Below are 13,857 nucleotides of genomic sequence, written 5' to 3' on the forward strand. Positions count from 1 at the left end.
ATTAGTTGTGCCCATCCTCACTTCATCATATTAAAGGGAAAATCATGCATATGAATGTAGAGAGCCTACCCAATAAAATTGTACAATTACATGCCAGACTGCATCAATATAACCACAATATAATAGCAAGCACTTAAACATGGATGAAGCCTGACATCCATGACACTGAGCTAAATATGCTTTTATATTTAATTTTTAGACAATTTTAGACAATTTCAAATTAAAATAAATATCAGAGGTGCTTTCATTTTTTTAGACAATCAAATTAAAAAAAAATCCTGGTGCTTTTATGGTAAGAAAATCCATTTTGTCTACTCTACATCTCACTATTTCCTACATTATTGCATGAGCAGAATTCATTGTAGCAGCAATTGCAGGCACAAAAAATGAATGTCTATGATAGAATAGCTCTTACATAAATAAAGTTGTCTCTCTGAACATGATTGGAAATGTATCCTTTTTCAAGCAGACCTTCATTTTACATTTTTTATTTTGCAGCCTCAGTGGAAAAGTACTGCTATGCTTTAGGTTGTGACTTTCAGGTCAAACAAATCTAAGGATGTACATTTCTCTTGAGAACATTCCTATTGTGTTTCAGAGTGACTTTGCAGAGGTCAAACAGACAGTCTAGAAACTTTTGTAGATTAGGCCATCTGGACTAACAATAGCAAGCCTTGTTATTGACATTTATAGTTTCAAGGTCTGTGGATCCAGGTTGAGAAAGTAAGTAGAAGCTACAGAGGACAGGTGCAAGACATGAATTTTAAAGACAAAAAGAGTACCAAATGCAGAGTACAAATGTAGTGCAATACAGAGAATACTTGCAATTCAGAGCAGATATTGGCAATTTTATTTGCAAATGACTTTATGCTGCTATCTATATTACAGCCATTACAATTAAAATTGCTTGCCAGCATTCTAACTTTTACTGTTCATTGTATACTTGCTGCTAACCAACTATGAGCGACTTCTAATTGAATTTTATGTTGAAGTGAATGATACATGTAAAGTAGTTAGATAGATTTTTATTTGGCATTTTTATAGCCAAATAGACAAACATTTCTGTCTACACATAAAATGCTTGTGTTTACCGTTAACATTTGCTGTTAACACTTTGCCAGTCAACCTATACTAGTTTTAAATTGTACCAGTGAGCTCATAGTCTTAGGCAACATTAATATACACTGGTCAACTGAATCTCATGTAGACAATAGCTTACAGTCTGTGTGGCCACAAAAGTAATTAACTGCTAAACTTGAATTAACCCAAAAAATTACATTAAACATACTCTTTGCTGGATCCTTACAAAACATCCATCGGCTTTTTTCACCAATAGAATACACTTTCTGGAGAAACAAACTTCTTCTTACTATTGCAAAGACTTTGTTGACCAGAAATTGCAATAGATCATCTCTAGAAATGGTTTTACATAACCTTGCATTCACTAACTGGGCAAGACTTAACTATACATCAATACTTAATACTTTTTTAGACAAAATCTTATTCCTTTCGTGAACAAATATGTGTCTGGCAGAATAGTTAGAATAAAAAAATCACATCAGTCCTATGATAGATGAAGACAAAAAAGACTTCATGAAGTATATAAACTCTCTCTGGAAATCATGCAAAATAACAGACAAATCACCATTATTACTTAAATGCAAGTAACTCAGAAAGGAATGTCAGTAACAAATAAGGTTGACTAAACAAAATTACTATACCCAGTTACAGCATAAAAATAAAAATAACCTATCTGCCTTTTGGAACACTATTAAGGAATTGATGAGGAACAATGTCTGTGAAAATACAGAGCTGTAGCTGTCTCAATTGGTGTCCTGGGCAGTTCCAAGTTTGTACCTTTCCTCACCACAGTCTTGAGGAGTAAACAAAAAATAAAGTCATCCTGCAAGATGATGGCTGAAGCAAACTGCAAACCTGTAGCAAGGGCCTTCTACTAGCCTCTTGGTGTGGTTTCTAACATGTAGTTGACATTCATTTAAGCAGGCACAATATCAGCCAGACCTGCCCAAATGATTGGCAGTATAGCACTGTTATGATGTACCAATCATTCTTCTATCAACTTGTGCCAACGGCAGCCACTAGCTTTGCTCTACTTTAGCTAAACTACTGTGAAAATAATCTACTCATTCTACCTAATGACCAAACCATAGCAAAAACACTCACCAATCAACAAAAAATATTCTGCCACGATGAGAAATTACTTTAAAAATTCAAGTCACAGATCACCATCATTGGAAAGACTTTCTCTAGCTTTCTTAAAATTAATATATTATTACATTGCTTAACCTTTATCTAGCATTACAAATAGAAGACAATGGAAGAATACTTCAGAATAGATATCAGAGCTGTTTACAAGTTTTAGATAATCAAATTAAAAAAGAATATTGAAAGATTCACAAATTATCCTTCTCTTTCAACAAGGTGACAAATATTTAGAAAATTACAAGCCCATTTGTATACTCAGTCTCCCCAACAAAGTAGAAGAAAGAGTTACACATACTCAGCTAATCTTACTTTACACAACAAACTAACTAAAACTTAGGATGACTTTCACCTGAAGCATTATACTCAGTCCACACTAGTTGAAATAACCAATTGCAGAGCTTCTGAGTATGAAAAAGCCAATATCATTGCTGCTTTATTTACATAGTTTCTCAAAGTATTTTATGTATTAAATCATATCATACTGTTATAAAAACCCCATATTCTGGGATGAATTCCATCTGTTATTCATCAGTTCAAAAGTTAGATAAAGAAGGAAAACCAAACAGATTGATGAAAATGTTCCATATCCTGCAAAACCCAAAACAGTATTTGAGTGTGTCATGGTAGCATCCTCAGTCATATGTTGTTTGATGCCTTTACAAATGATATGCACCTTATCTCTGATATATGTCCTTTCAAGAACAAGACTATCACTGAAATGAGAATACAATTAAAGCTCCCTAAAAGCTATACAATCATTTTATCAAATTCGAGACCTTAGCCGATATGTCATAGACAATCCTGATAGCAATGCAAATGACATTCAAACCTGTAAAACCATATGCAACCTCCTATCTTCAAACCAAAAAATGCTATCTAACTCCTACAAACTTATTCTATCAATCAAAATACAAAAATAAGTTATTTATTCTAGTTACTGGAGAGAAATCGATCCTTCAATCACAAGCATACAAATATTTCAAGTGATCCGGCTTACCTCCACACTTATTCCCCTTAAAAAAATTAAATATACATAGATCATGATACTTCATAATGCCTAAATCACTTCACTCATTATAAATAAAATATACCCAACCACCTCTCCATTCTGCTCCTACTGTGATAATCGCAAGGCTGATCTACTCCACATCTTCTGGAGGTGCAAGTGCACCTACAAGCTATGGTGCTCACTTAGAGTCCAGCTAGAAAAAATGGGCTATGAAAAGTCCACCTTATCTTGGAAACTAGCTGTCCTATGTATCATCCCCGCAGGCCTGACTAAACTACACACATGAATATTAGCAGCACTAGTTTCTTTACTTAAATACTACATTACATTACATTGGAAGGACAGAGCATCACTCACATGGGAGGGTTTCAAACGACTAGCTACCAAAGACCTACTAGCTCACAAATATGTAACCTACACTGAGAAATCCCGCACTCACTTAACAGAATTTTGGAAATCCCTTTTTGAACATTTTCTAGCTTGAAGTTGGTATATATAATCAATGATGGAATTTTGTCATATGCAAATAGATCTTACTGTTTCGCATTAATGTTTTATTATTCAGCAATGCATTCTCTGGTCATATTACTACCAGTCTATTAATACTGTTATGTTTTAATGTATCTGTTTACACACACACACACACACACACACACACACACACACACACACACACACACACTCTCAAAAAAGGAAATGAAAAGATATTATACAAAAAAAAAATGACACAGGCCTTCATTGTTCACCTACCATTATTATACATATCCCACACCCCATGAACTCTCCACTCATTTCCGTCATCTAACTCAATCTATATTGCCTCTTTTCCTCCCACTTAAGCTACCTGAATTCTCCTTTCTTAATATTTGATCATTCATTTTTGAAATATTCAGTTTCTGCATTTGTTGATATATTTTGAACTGATTTTTGTACTCTTTGCAGTTCTGTTTTGCAAATTGGATGTGAACTTGTTGACTAAAGAGTACTGCATAGGTTTGTACTATTTCTTTATGTACACTGACATCTTTTGTGGCTTCAAATCTTGGTGTGGACTGCACATGTTAAGGGAATATAACTTTGGTCTGCTTTAAGAGGTGAACTAAACATATATTAAACTTCCAATATACACAGTACATGTACATTTTTTCAGAAACATGCATGAATTTAGATTCAGGTTATTGTAACTAATTCAGATATTTGTGTGACAGGATTTCTTTTCAACAAGTCCAAAGAGGCTGCAAACAAGGCTAAAACTTACTAAAATAGTTTAATACAAAATCTGGTTAGCGCTTTTATACCCTCCTAGGTACTTCATCAGACATACTATTAAAACACCTTCAACACATTTATATACTGTTTCAGTTATTACATCATTGACAAACTGACCAATAAACATCTCAAGCTAATAAATCAATTAAAACCAATCTAAAAACTCTGTATTGCTACAATGTCTCTATATAATTCTTCATATTAAACACATTTTCACAGACTTATCTAAATAAAACATATACCTTAAATAGATGAAGCATATAATATTACCTATAAGATGTATTATTGCTATCAAAACTATATTCAAATGCAATAAATTATCAATAGATCTTGTGGGGAACCTGTGCTTCTACAAACGGTAACAAGATGGCAGAAAATACTATAAAACATTATTAAATTGTCCCAGATGTTTGATAGTATGCAAGAACATATCTCTATATATGTATACAATAACCTATAAAAATCACTATATGAAAAATCAGGTGCTTCTGATAATAACATGTGACAAATAATAAATGACTTCAGAGACCTATCCAATTCACCATAGTTGCATGTATGAATATAGAGACTATGTGTATATAGGCATACATCAATCTCTAACAATATAAGAGAGAGGGGTTTAACTCTTAAGTATCAATGTCTAAGTGGTCTAGCTAGTAGAAATGGTTTAAGTACTACTCTATCATTGAAACCAAAGGCTCTATATGCTTGCAGCCTAATTATCCATTTGGTCTCACGTTTCTCATTGTAATTCTTAACATTTCCTAATCTATTACCTTTATTTATCAGCTCTATGGCTAGAAACTCAGACTTATGGGACAAATCATTACTTAAAATATGCCTCACCACGGCATTGCTTTCATCTTCTGTATTGATGGCATATAAATGTTCTATAATGCTTTCTCTGAAGGTCCTATTTTTTTTGAAGAAAATATCTGCCATCAAATAAAAAAACATTATTTTTCAAAATTTGATCTAATAGTAGACAGATCATGAGATTCTTGTCTCTGGACATACCCTTCATATTCAAAAATTCTCTTATGTAGTCAATCCCTATATCATTTGGTATAACCGTGAATAATGAAGTTATATCTAGAGTAACTAACCAAATTGTTTCTTCATACCGCTCAGAAAAACATATTCTGACAATGTCTCTAAAAACGCTGTGTATGTATATGGCACATGACAATAGCTTTACCCATCCCATCATACACAGAGTCTTTATTTTCAAACATTATAAAGACTGTAAGTCAAGGGATTTGGTCTACCTAGTCAGATACACGAAGTGCCCTGCACTCTATATAGGAAAGACCAATAGGACCCTCAGAGAAAGAGTTAGAGAACATTTATACGCCACCAATAAAGAAGATGAAAGCAATGCCCTGGCGAGGCATATTTTAAGTAATGATTTGTCCCATAAGTCTGAGTTTCTAGCCATAGAGCTGCTAAATAAAGGTAATGGAATAGGAAATGCTAAGAATTACAACGAGAAACGTGAGACCAAATGGATAATTAGGCTGCAAGCATATAGAGCCTTTGGTCTCAATGATAGAGTAGTACTTAAACCATTTCTACTAGCTAGGCCACTTAGATATTGATACTTATTCCCTCCAGTACAGCTCTTTTGAGTGTGTACCCTTAACTCCCAGTAGGTGTGGCTTCAGCCTTTAAAAAACAAAGTTATCACCTTACAGTTCTAACCAATACTCATTGACAGAGTTCATATATCAATACAACTGTGTTTGCCATCATGTATGCTTCGAGATAAAATATTCTGATGCCTTGTATGTAACATGTTTTTGGAATTATTAATGCAAATATGACCAGGCGATATTTAACGCCTAGAGGCACAGTAGGAGGTAACTGTAGAAACGCCTAGAGACGTCACTCGGCTGTAATGAGAGGTAAACTCCTCTCTCTTATATTGTTAGAGACTGATGTATGTCTATATACACATAGTCTCTATATTCATACATGCTACTATGGTGAATTGCATAGGTCTCTGAAGTCATTTATTATTCGCCACATGTTATTATCAGGAGCATCTGATTTTTGATATAATGATTTTTCTAAGTTATTGTATACATATATAGGGATAAGTACTTGCATACTGTCAAACTTTTGGGACAATTTAATATTGTTTTATAGTATTTGCTGCCATCTTGTGACCGTTTGTAGAAGCACAGGTCCTCACAACATCTATTGATAATTTATTGCATTTGCATATAGTTTTGATAGTAATAATAAATCTTATAGGTAATATTATATGCTTCATCTATTTAAGGTATATGTTTTATTTAGATAATTCTGTGAAAATTTGGTTAATATGAGGAATTGTATAGAGACATTGTAGCAGTACAGAGTTTTTAGATTGGTTTTAATTGATTTATTAGCTTGAGATGTTTATTGGTCAGTTTGTCAATGATGTAATAACTGAAACAGTATATAAATGTATTGAAGGTGTTTTAATAGTATGTCCGTTAAAGTACCTAGGAGGGTACGAAAGTGCTAAACATATTTTGTATTAAACTATTTTACTTAATTTTAGCCTTGTTTGCAGCCTCTTTATTTGGACTTGTTGATTTGTGTGCACTTTCAGTGCATACTTACAGATGTGCTTCATCTTCCGACTACTCTGCTGAGTTTCACAGGATTTATTTTATTTAAAATTACTGTAGTCAATATTATGTTGAAATGTTATGAAGAGTTATTTTTTTACTAATGCTTAGACATTTTCATCTTTAACACTGAGGACAATGTATTTTTTGCTGATTCAGCTTTCTTGTCAGACAGTTCTGCAGAACTACTGACTTTGAATAATTTATCTGTTATTTTCTATGGGGATTGGAGCACAATACTGAATTCAGAGTTAGCTGAATAATATCCAACCTTGTCCACTGATCTGAGTCATAAAACATACCAGATTAACTTTGCAACCTTTTATTATATAACATACAAGGACAACAAATAGTGATACCATAAGTAATTCATACATGACATATCAACAAATTAAAAAAAAATAATCACCTCAAGCAGGTTGGCATACACCCGCCTGTTCCGGTTGCCACCTGAAACAATACTGGGTGTGTATACCTGCTACCATGGACCTGGTGGCAAACCCATTTAACTCATAATTACAAGTCATAGACCCCCATGGCCCATGGCCACTGGTCAAATCTGGGTCCAACTTGAGGAGAGCTGATGCCACTGAACAAGAACGGGGGAACACAAGTGGGGTGAACCCATAAGGCCGCTACCTGACCCTGCATGGAGGGTTGTGAGGGAGGGACGACATACTTGCAGATGAATTCTGCAGTCAAGAACAGCAGCACTTCCCTTAAATAGGGAGTACTCACCTGCATCCTACCCCCGATGATACCTTGCGCTCGCTGACAACTGGCTGTTACTACAGTGAATCGTCATTGTCCACTGACCTGACTCATAAAACACACCAGATTGACTTTGTGACCTTCTATTTTATAACAAACAAGGACAGCCAATAGTGATGTCATAACTAATTCATATGGGACATATCAACAAATACAATGAAGCCATCACCTCAAGCTGGTTGGCGTACACCTGCCTGTTCCAGCTGCCACCTCAATGAAAACCAGGTGCATATAACTGCTACCTCAGACCTGGTGGCAAACTAATTTCACTCATACTTACAAGCAATATATCCCTTAACATGGCCACCAAACTAATCTGGGTTCAACTTGAGGAGACCCTAAGCCGCTGAACAAGAACAGGGGGAACACAAGGGGGGTGAAGCAGTAAGGCCACTGCCAAGCTGGCAAGTCATGCTGCCCCCCCCCCCAAATCAGCAGCCTTGCAAATACATTCTAGGTTATGAAAGAAAACATGTTAAACTTTGAAAAATTTTTGAATAGTAACAATCATATCCAAATTAAACAAATCAAAACCCATGTTATTTAACCAAAGATTGTCCAAATCACAGAAATCAGAGTATCAATGTCACTGTACTCAATCATCTAAAATCTAGTTTGGCTAATATCCCGCTTGATTCTGCGGTTGATAAAATGCCTCTTTCTCACAATGGCACTAAGCCTTCTAGTGATCTTCCAGTACAGTCTAGGAATGATGGTGGGCCAAAAGAAAGCTACCTTTGGATATAGCTGCCGTAAGTGTTCCATATAACGTAAGATTCTGGCCAACAATATCTTCTTAGGAGCTTGACCCAGATCATTTCTCCTTAGAGTTCCCACCTTTTCAAATGCCCAAAGTGGGACATTTTTGGTACAAACGTCAGCTTTTGCAGGACGAAACATACCCACGACCAGTACAAAGAACAGAACTTCACTTTTTTGCCTAAATAAAAGCTTATTCTTGAATCATTTTAATTGATTATTCTGTTTCTTATAACATTTAGGTGTTTCAGATAGAAAATAACTGTTTTATGCAACTATTACATAAAATATAGGAAATAATTTTGTCCTAAAATCTCAGGACATTTGCAATTTTTACAATTTTTTTTGCAGGACACAACTGCCCAAAAAGGGACTGTCCCTCACAAATTGAGACAGGTGGTAACCCTATTTCCCCTGAGGTGAATTATCACAATGCTGGGCAAGGCTTCTTCCACTGTAATCTTATGTCATATTTATCAAAACTGAAACCAACTAAGACCAGGGAAACCAAAAGAATGACCTGTCCACTGGTTAGTATCAAAAGAACTTGCGTGACCAGCAAGGTGGGCCAAGGCTTGGATGGATGCTGTCTGAAGAAGAGAAAGTCCCAAGAGCCAAATCACCTCCTTACTTGCATCGGAAATAAAAATGAATGTCTGATGTATGAAAAATGTAACAGAGACCCACCTTCCCAGTCTTTGAATGCCCTGCACCAATTGCCCTTCCATGGCCAAGTCTGAGGTATGATCTCTCTGAAAGGAAAGAGAGAAGTATCCTTGTGGATGAATTCCTTTCCCTGCCAAAGCCTACATAAAAAATGCATTAATCTCTGATAGATTAAAAGGGCTGCCAGAGGCCCACATGAAAACCAAACCTGACCTTTTCTCTAAGGAGGTAATATGTATTGCTCAGGCTGTAGATTGCATTGCATTACTGAAACTAAGTGGAAATTCCTTAAGATTCCAAGAGCAGGATAAGTTATTTCTTACACTTATTTCACTGAACTGCACTTCTGAAACGCTTATAATTGTGCTATACAGTTGATCTGCTATATTTTGCACTGTTATAAATCTTTTTTTATTGTTTCACTGCATATATGTACTGTTTTAACTGTATTTTTCATTGCTAGATACTGTTTCATTACTCTAATTGCATGTTTACTGAATTACTTAACTGTAAACTGCTTTTTCATACTGAGAGTTGTATTTTCTGTTTATGAGTGCTTTATCTGAGCTTTTCTGTGCATTTTTGATTTTTTGAGGTTTCCTTGTTCTACATCTAGAACTGTAATAGTGTGCATTACTATAATTGTCTGTTTACAGTTAAAAGCATTCTCTAGAGTCTGCTTTTGCTCCTTGATCTGTTTAAAACTTTCATTTAGTGGCTACAGCTAGGAATTGTAACTGTAATTTTTCCCACCCACCCTCTCTATTGTTGTGGTGTTCTTATACCTGGTGGCTTTGCAGTTGCCCGCCCATACTGTATATTTGATCTGTGACACTCTTGCCAGTCAAGTGTCATTAGTTCATTCAATCTAATACAGAACATTTGTGAAGGCCAACCCATTCAGATTCTTAACGTTGAATTAACTTCTGTTCCAGCTTTCTCCATTTCCACTTTTACTGAAAAAAAAATTCTAAGCTTGCTTCCCCCCTTTCCTGTGGCAGGTCTTGTCCAGATATGGATTTGCTGTGTCCAGGACTGTTTGTGAGCTCCTGAGCCCCCTCCCCCCACTTAACTAGGATTAAAGTATTCTTGGCACCATAAAGTCTGTTCTTCAAATTTTCCCTTGCAATTAGCCAGCTTTTCAGTTTTAGCACTCAAATCTGTTTCTTTGAGCTCAGCACTTGTTCAGAACTCATTGTAAGCACTAAATAAGTTACAAATTATTACAGCACTCAACTTTCCTCACTTGTCTAGAGGAAAACAGTTTTTAGTACTTAATAAATAAGCACCTATTCAGGTATGTCTAAAGGTCAGCTCCCAGTGTTTTCTCCTGTCTACCTGATGAATCTGGGCATCTTGGGACAATGCAGCAATTGCCTCATGTACACAGACAACCCTCTCCTCCTACCACCCAACACTACGACCTGTGAGAGATGCATTTATATAACTAAACTGGAAGCAAAGCTCTCTTCACCGAAGACTGGACTAGACAGTCAAGAGGAGAAGGTAAACACTTGCACTGCACCACACTCATCACATAGTCCCTTAAAACTTACACCAGCAAAACACACACACAGAAGCACAAAACACACCTACATTTGTGGAGGCTCTCAGTAAAAACCTGCCCAAACAACAGAGACCTCCAAAGCACAAATGCAAGCAACCTCCACCCCTCAACACAACCCAAATGACACATAGCCCACATACTCAGTGTGCCACTCAACCACAGCCCATAAGGCATAACATTCCCAATACTCTAGCCATAAGTGACTCTATAGTCAGGCACATGGATGTTCCACTCACCAGGCTAAACAAGGAAAATGTTACTGTCAGCTGCATGTCAGGTGCCAGGATCCACCACATAATGCACACACTCAGGTCACTCAACAACAAGTACAAATATGACTGTCATTGTCCATGTTGGTGTGAATGACCTGAGACGTACCTCCCTGGACTACATGAAAAGAGACATGGAGGAGCTCTCCGATCTTGTAGCCCAGGCAGGTATGACCCTAGCCCTGAGTAGCATCCTGCCATTACCCAGAAAGATACCACAGTACAAGGACAAAATGATTGACTTTAACAAATGGCTAAGGTTCTGGTGTCATTCTAAGGGAATCCAGTATCTGTCTGCCTGGGATGACATGATCGACAGACCACGCTGCCTTGACAGAGATGGCCTGCACCTGTCACCCTTGGGATTCTGGATACTGGCAAAGGCTCTTGCCACCCCTATAGTGCCTTTTTTAGGAAAGGTTCAAATGACAAATTCACCACCGTAACAGGTACTAGCAAGCAAAATCTGAGGGTAATGCTACTCAATGCTAGAAGTCTAAACCTCAAAATGCACTCACTTGAGGTACTCTTTAGAATGGAGAACACTAATATCTGTGCAGTGATAGAGACCTGGTTCAAAGCTCCAAAGAGCACCCCTGCATTACCAGACTATATTTCATACCACACCTTTTGGCCACCAAACCCGGATCGAAACATTAAAGGTGGAGGCGTGCCCATATCCATTAAGGATATCCACACCTCCAAGCTAGTTGCTCAGCATAATGCATCTGAGATTATCCAAGTTCAACTAACTCTGGGCAAAACCGCAATCCAGATTGCAGCTTGCTACAGACCCTCCTCCATGCCTCAGGCTTCCCACTCCTCTTTTCTTGATGCACTGGAAAATATTAAGGTACAACCCAACACTCTAATAATGGGTGATTTCAACTACCCTACCATTAACTGGGAAAACTACTCATGTACCAACTCTTTTGCTCAACGTTTTCTGGAAATCGTCAGTTCCAATGCCTTGGATCAACTTATCCACACCCCCACCAGGGGAAGCAATATCCTAGACCTGATCATCATCAACATGGGTGACCGATGTTCCACACCAGAGGTCAGTTCCTCGTTGGTCAGATCCGACCACAAGCTAATCACCCTAGGCATCCACATCCCGCTCCCACCCCTCATTAGGAAAACAACTGTAAAAAATTTCTCCAAAGCCAATTTCATGCTTTTTAAGACACAAGTGGCAAACTTCACGACACCCATGCAGATGGACAATAGAGGTACAACTGCTGAATCCTACACAAATGCACTTTATAAGCACTTACATGAGTGCATGGATCGTGCTATCCCTAACAGAACCAAGATGCTATCCTCCAAAAAAAGGAAGCCAATCTGGTGGTCTTCTACCATAAACAAACTCTACAACAGAAGAAAGAAACTGTTGCAAAAAAAGAGTAAAATCCCACGATTGGAGGAACTCCCTTGTCAGCCTCAGTAAGAAGCTGAGGTCCCTCATAAAATCCTCCAAAGCTAGTTATGAAAACAAAATTGCCACTGATTCTAAAAAAAAACCACAAAGCATTCTATAGCTATGTCAAGAATCTCAATGGCAACACCCAGATTTGCTCTGAGTTACAGCACAATGACACTAAATATACAGAACCAACTGATATTGCCAACATCCTGGCAGATAGGTTCAGTGCTAACTTTACCCCCCCCCGTCTCACCCCCTAAAGGGCCCATCTTTATACGGGTAGAATGCAAAGTTCCTGTATTCACAGCTGCACAGATAAAAACCTCACTCTCCAAAGCCAAGAAGACAGCATCCATGGGACCTGACAACATCCCAGGCTGCCTTCTACATGAACTACAGAATGAAATGGCACCCCACCTAAGTACCATGTTCAGTCATAGTCTCATCTCAGGCTTTGCGCCATTGAATGGCGCACCGCAACGGTTATCCCACTCCACAAAGGGGGGGGGGCCACAACAGACCTCAGGAACTACCACCCCATTAGCCTGATGAGCCTGGACTGCAAGGCCATGGAACGTATCATCATGGAACTCATAAACAAAGACATTGAAGATCTCCAAACTCTGGACCCCACACAGTTCAGGTTTGTAAAAGGCAGATCATGTGTCCTAAACCTGATAGACTTCTTTGAAGTAGTCACCAAAGCCATAGATGAGGGTAAGGTAGTTCACACAGCCTATCTAGATCTCGCCAAGGCGTTCAATATCATCCCCCACTCTGGAATTATAGATAAACTCACTAAACTAGGTATAAATCCCTATGTCATAAGATGGGTTGCCAAATGGCTTACAGACAGAATCCACACTGTGAAAGTAGCAGACTACAAATCAGACTTCAGACCAGTGACAAGTGGAGTACCACAGGGTTCAGTCCTGGGTCCTCCCCTGTTTGGTATCTATTTCTCTGAAGTACAGGCTAACACAGAAGGTCTTTGGCTAACTAAATTCGCAGATGACTGCAAACTAGCCATAATCGAAACTCCTAATTATGTGGATATCCTACAAAAGGGCCTAACTGAGACAGATGCCTGGTGTCAAAACCATGGTCTCAAGCTCAATGCCAAAAAGTGCATTGTCATCCCCTTTGCTAAAAACTCTGTACCCATGAACTACCGCATAGGTGGTAGTCTACTTAACACCGAAAGTGTGATAACAGACCTTGGGACACAGGTGGACAGTAGTCTCTCCTTTGATAATCACATCGCCACAGTGGTCAGA

Source organism: Protopterus annectens, chromosome 14.part0 (assembly GCF_019279795.1).
Source record: "Protopterus annectens isolate FY-2018-M chromosome 14.part0, PAN1.0, whole genome shotgun sequence".
Lineage (NCBI taxonomy): Eukaryota > Metazoa > Chordata > Ceratodontiformes > Protopteridae > Protopterus > Protopterus annectens.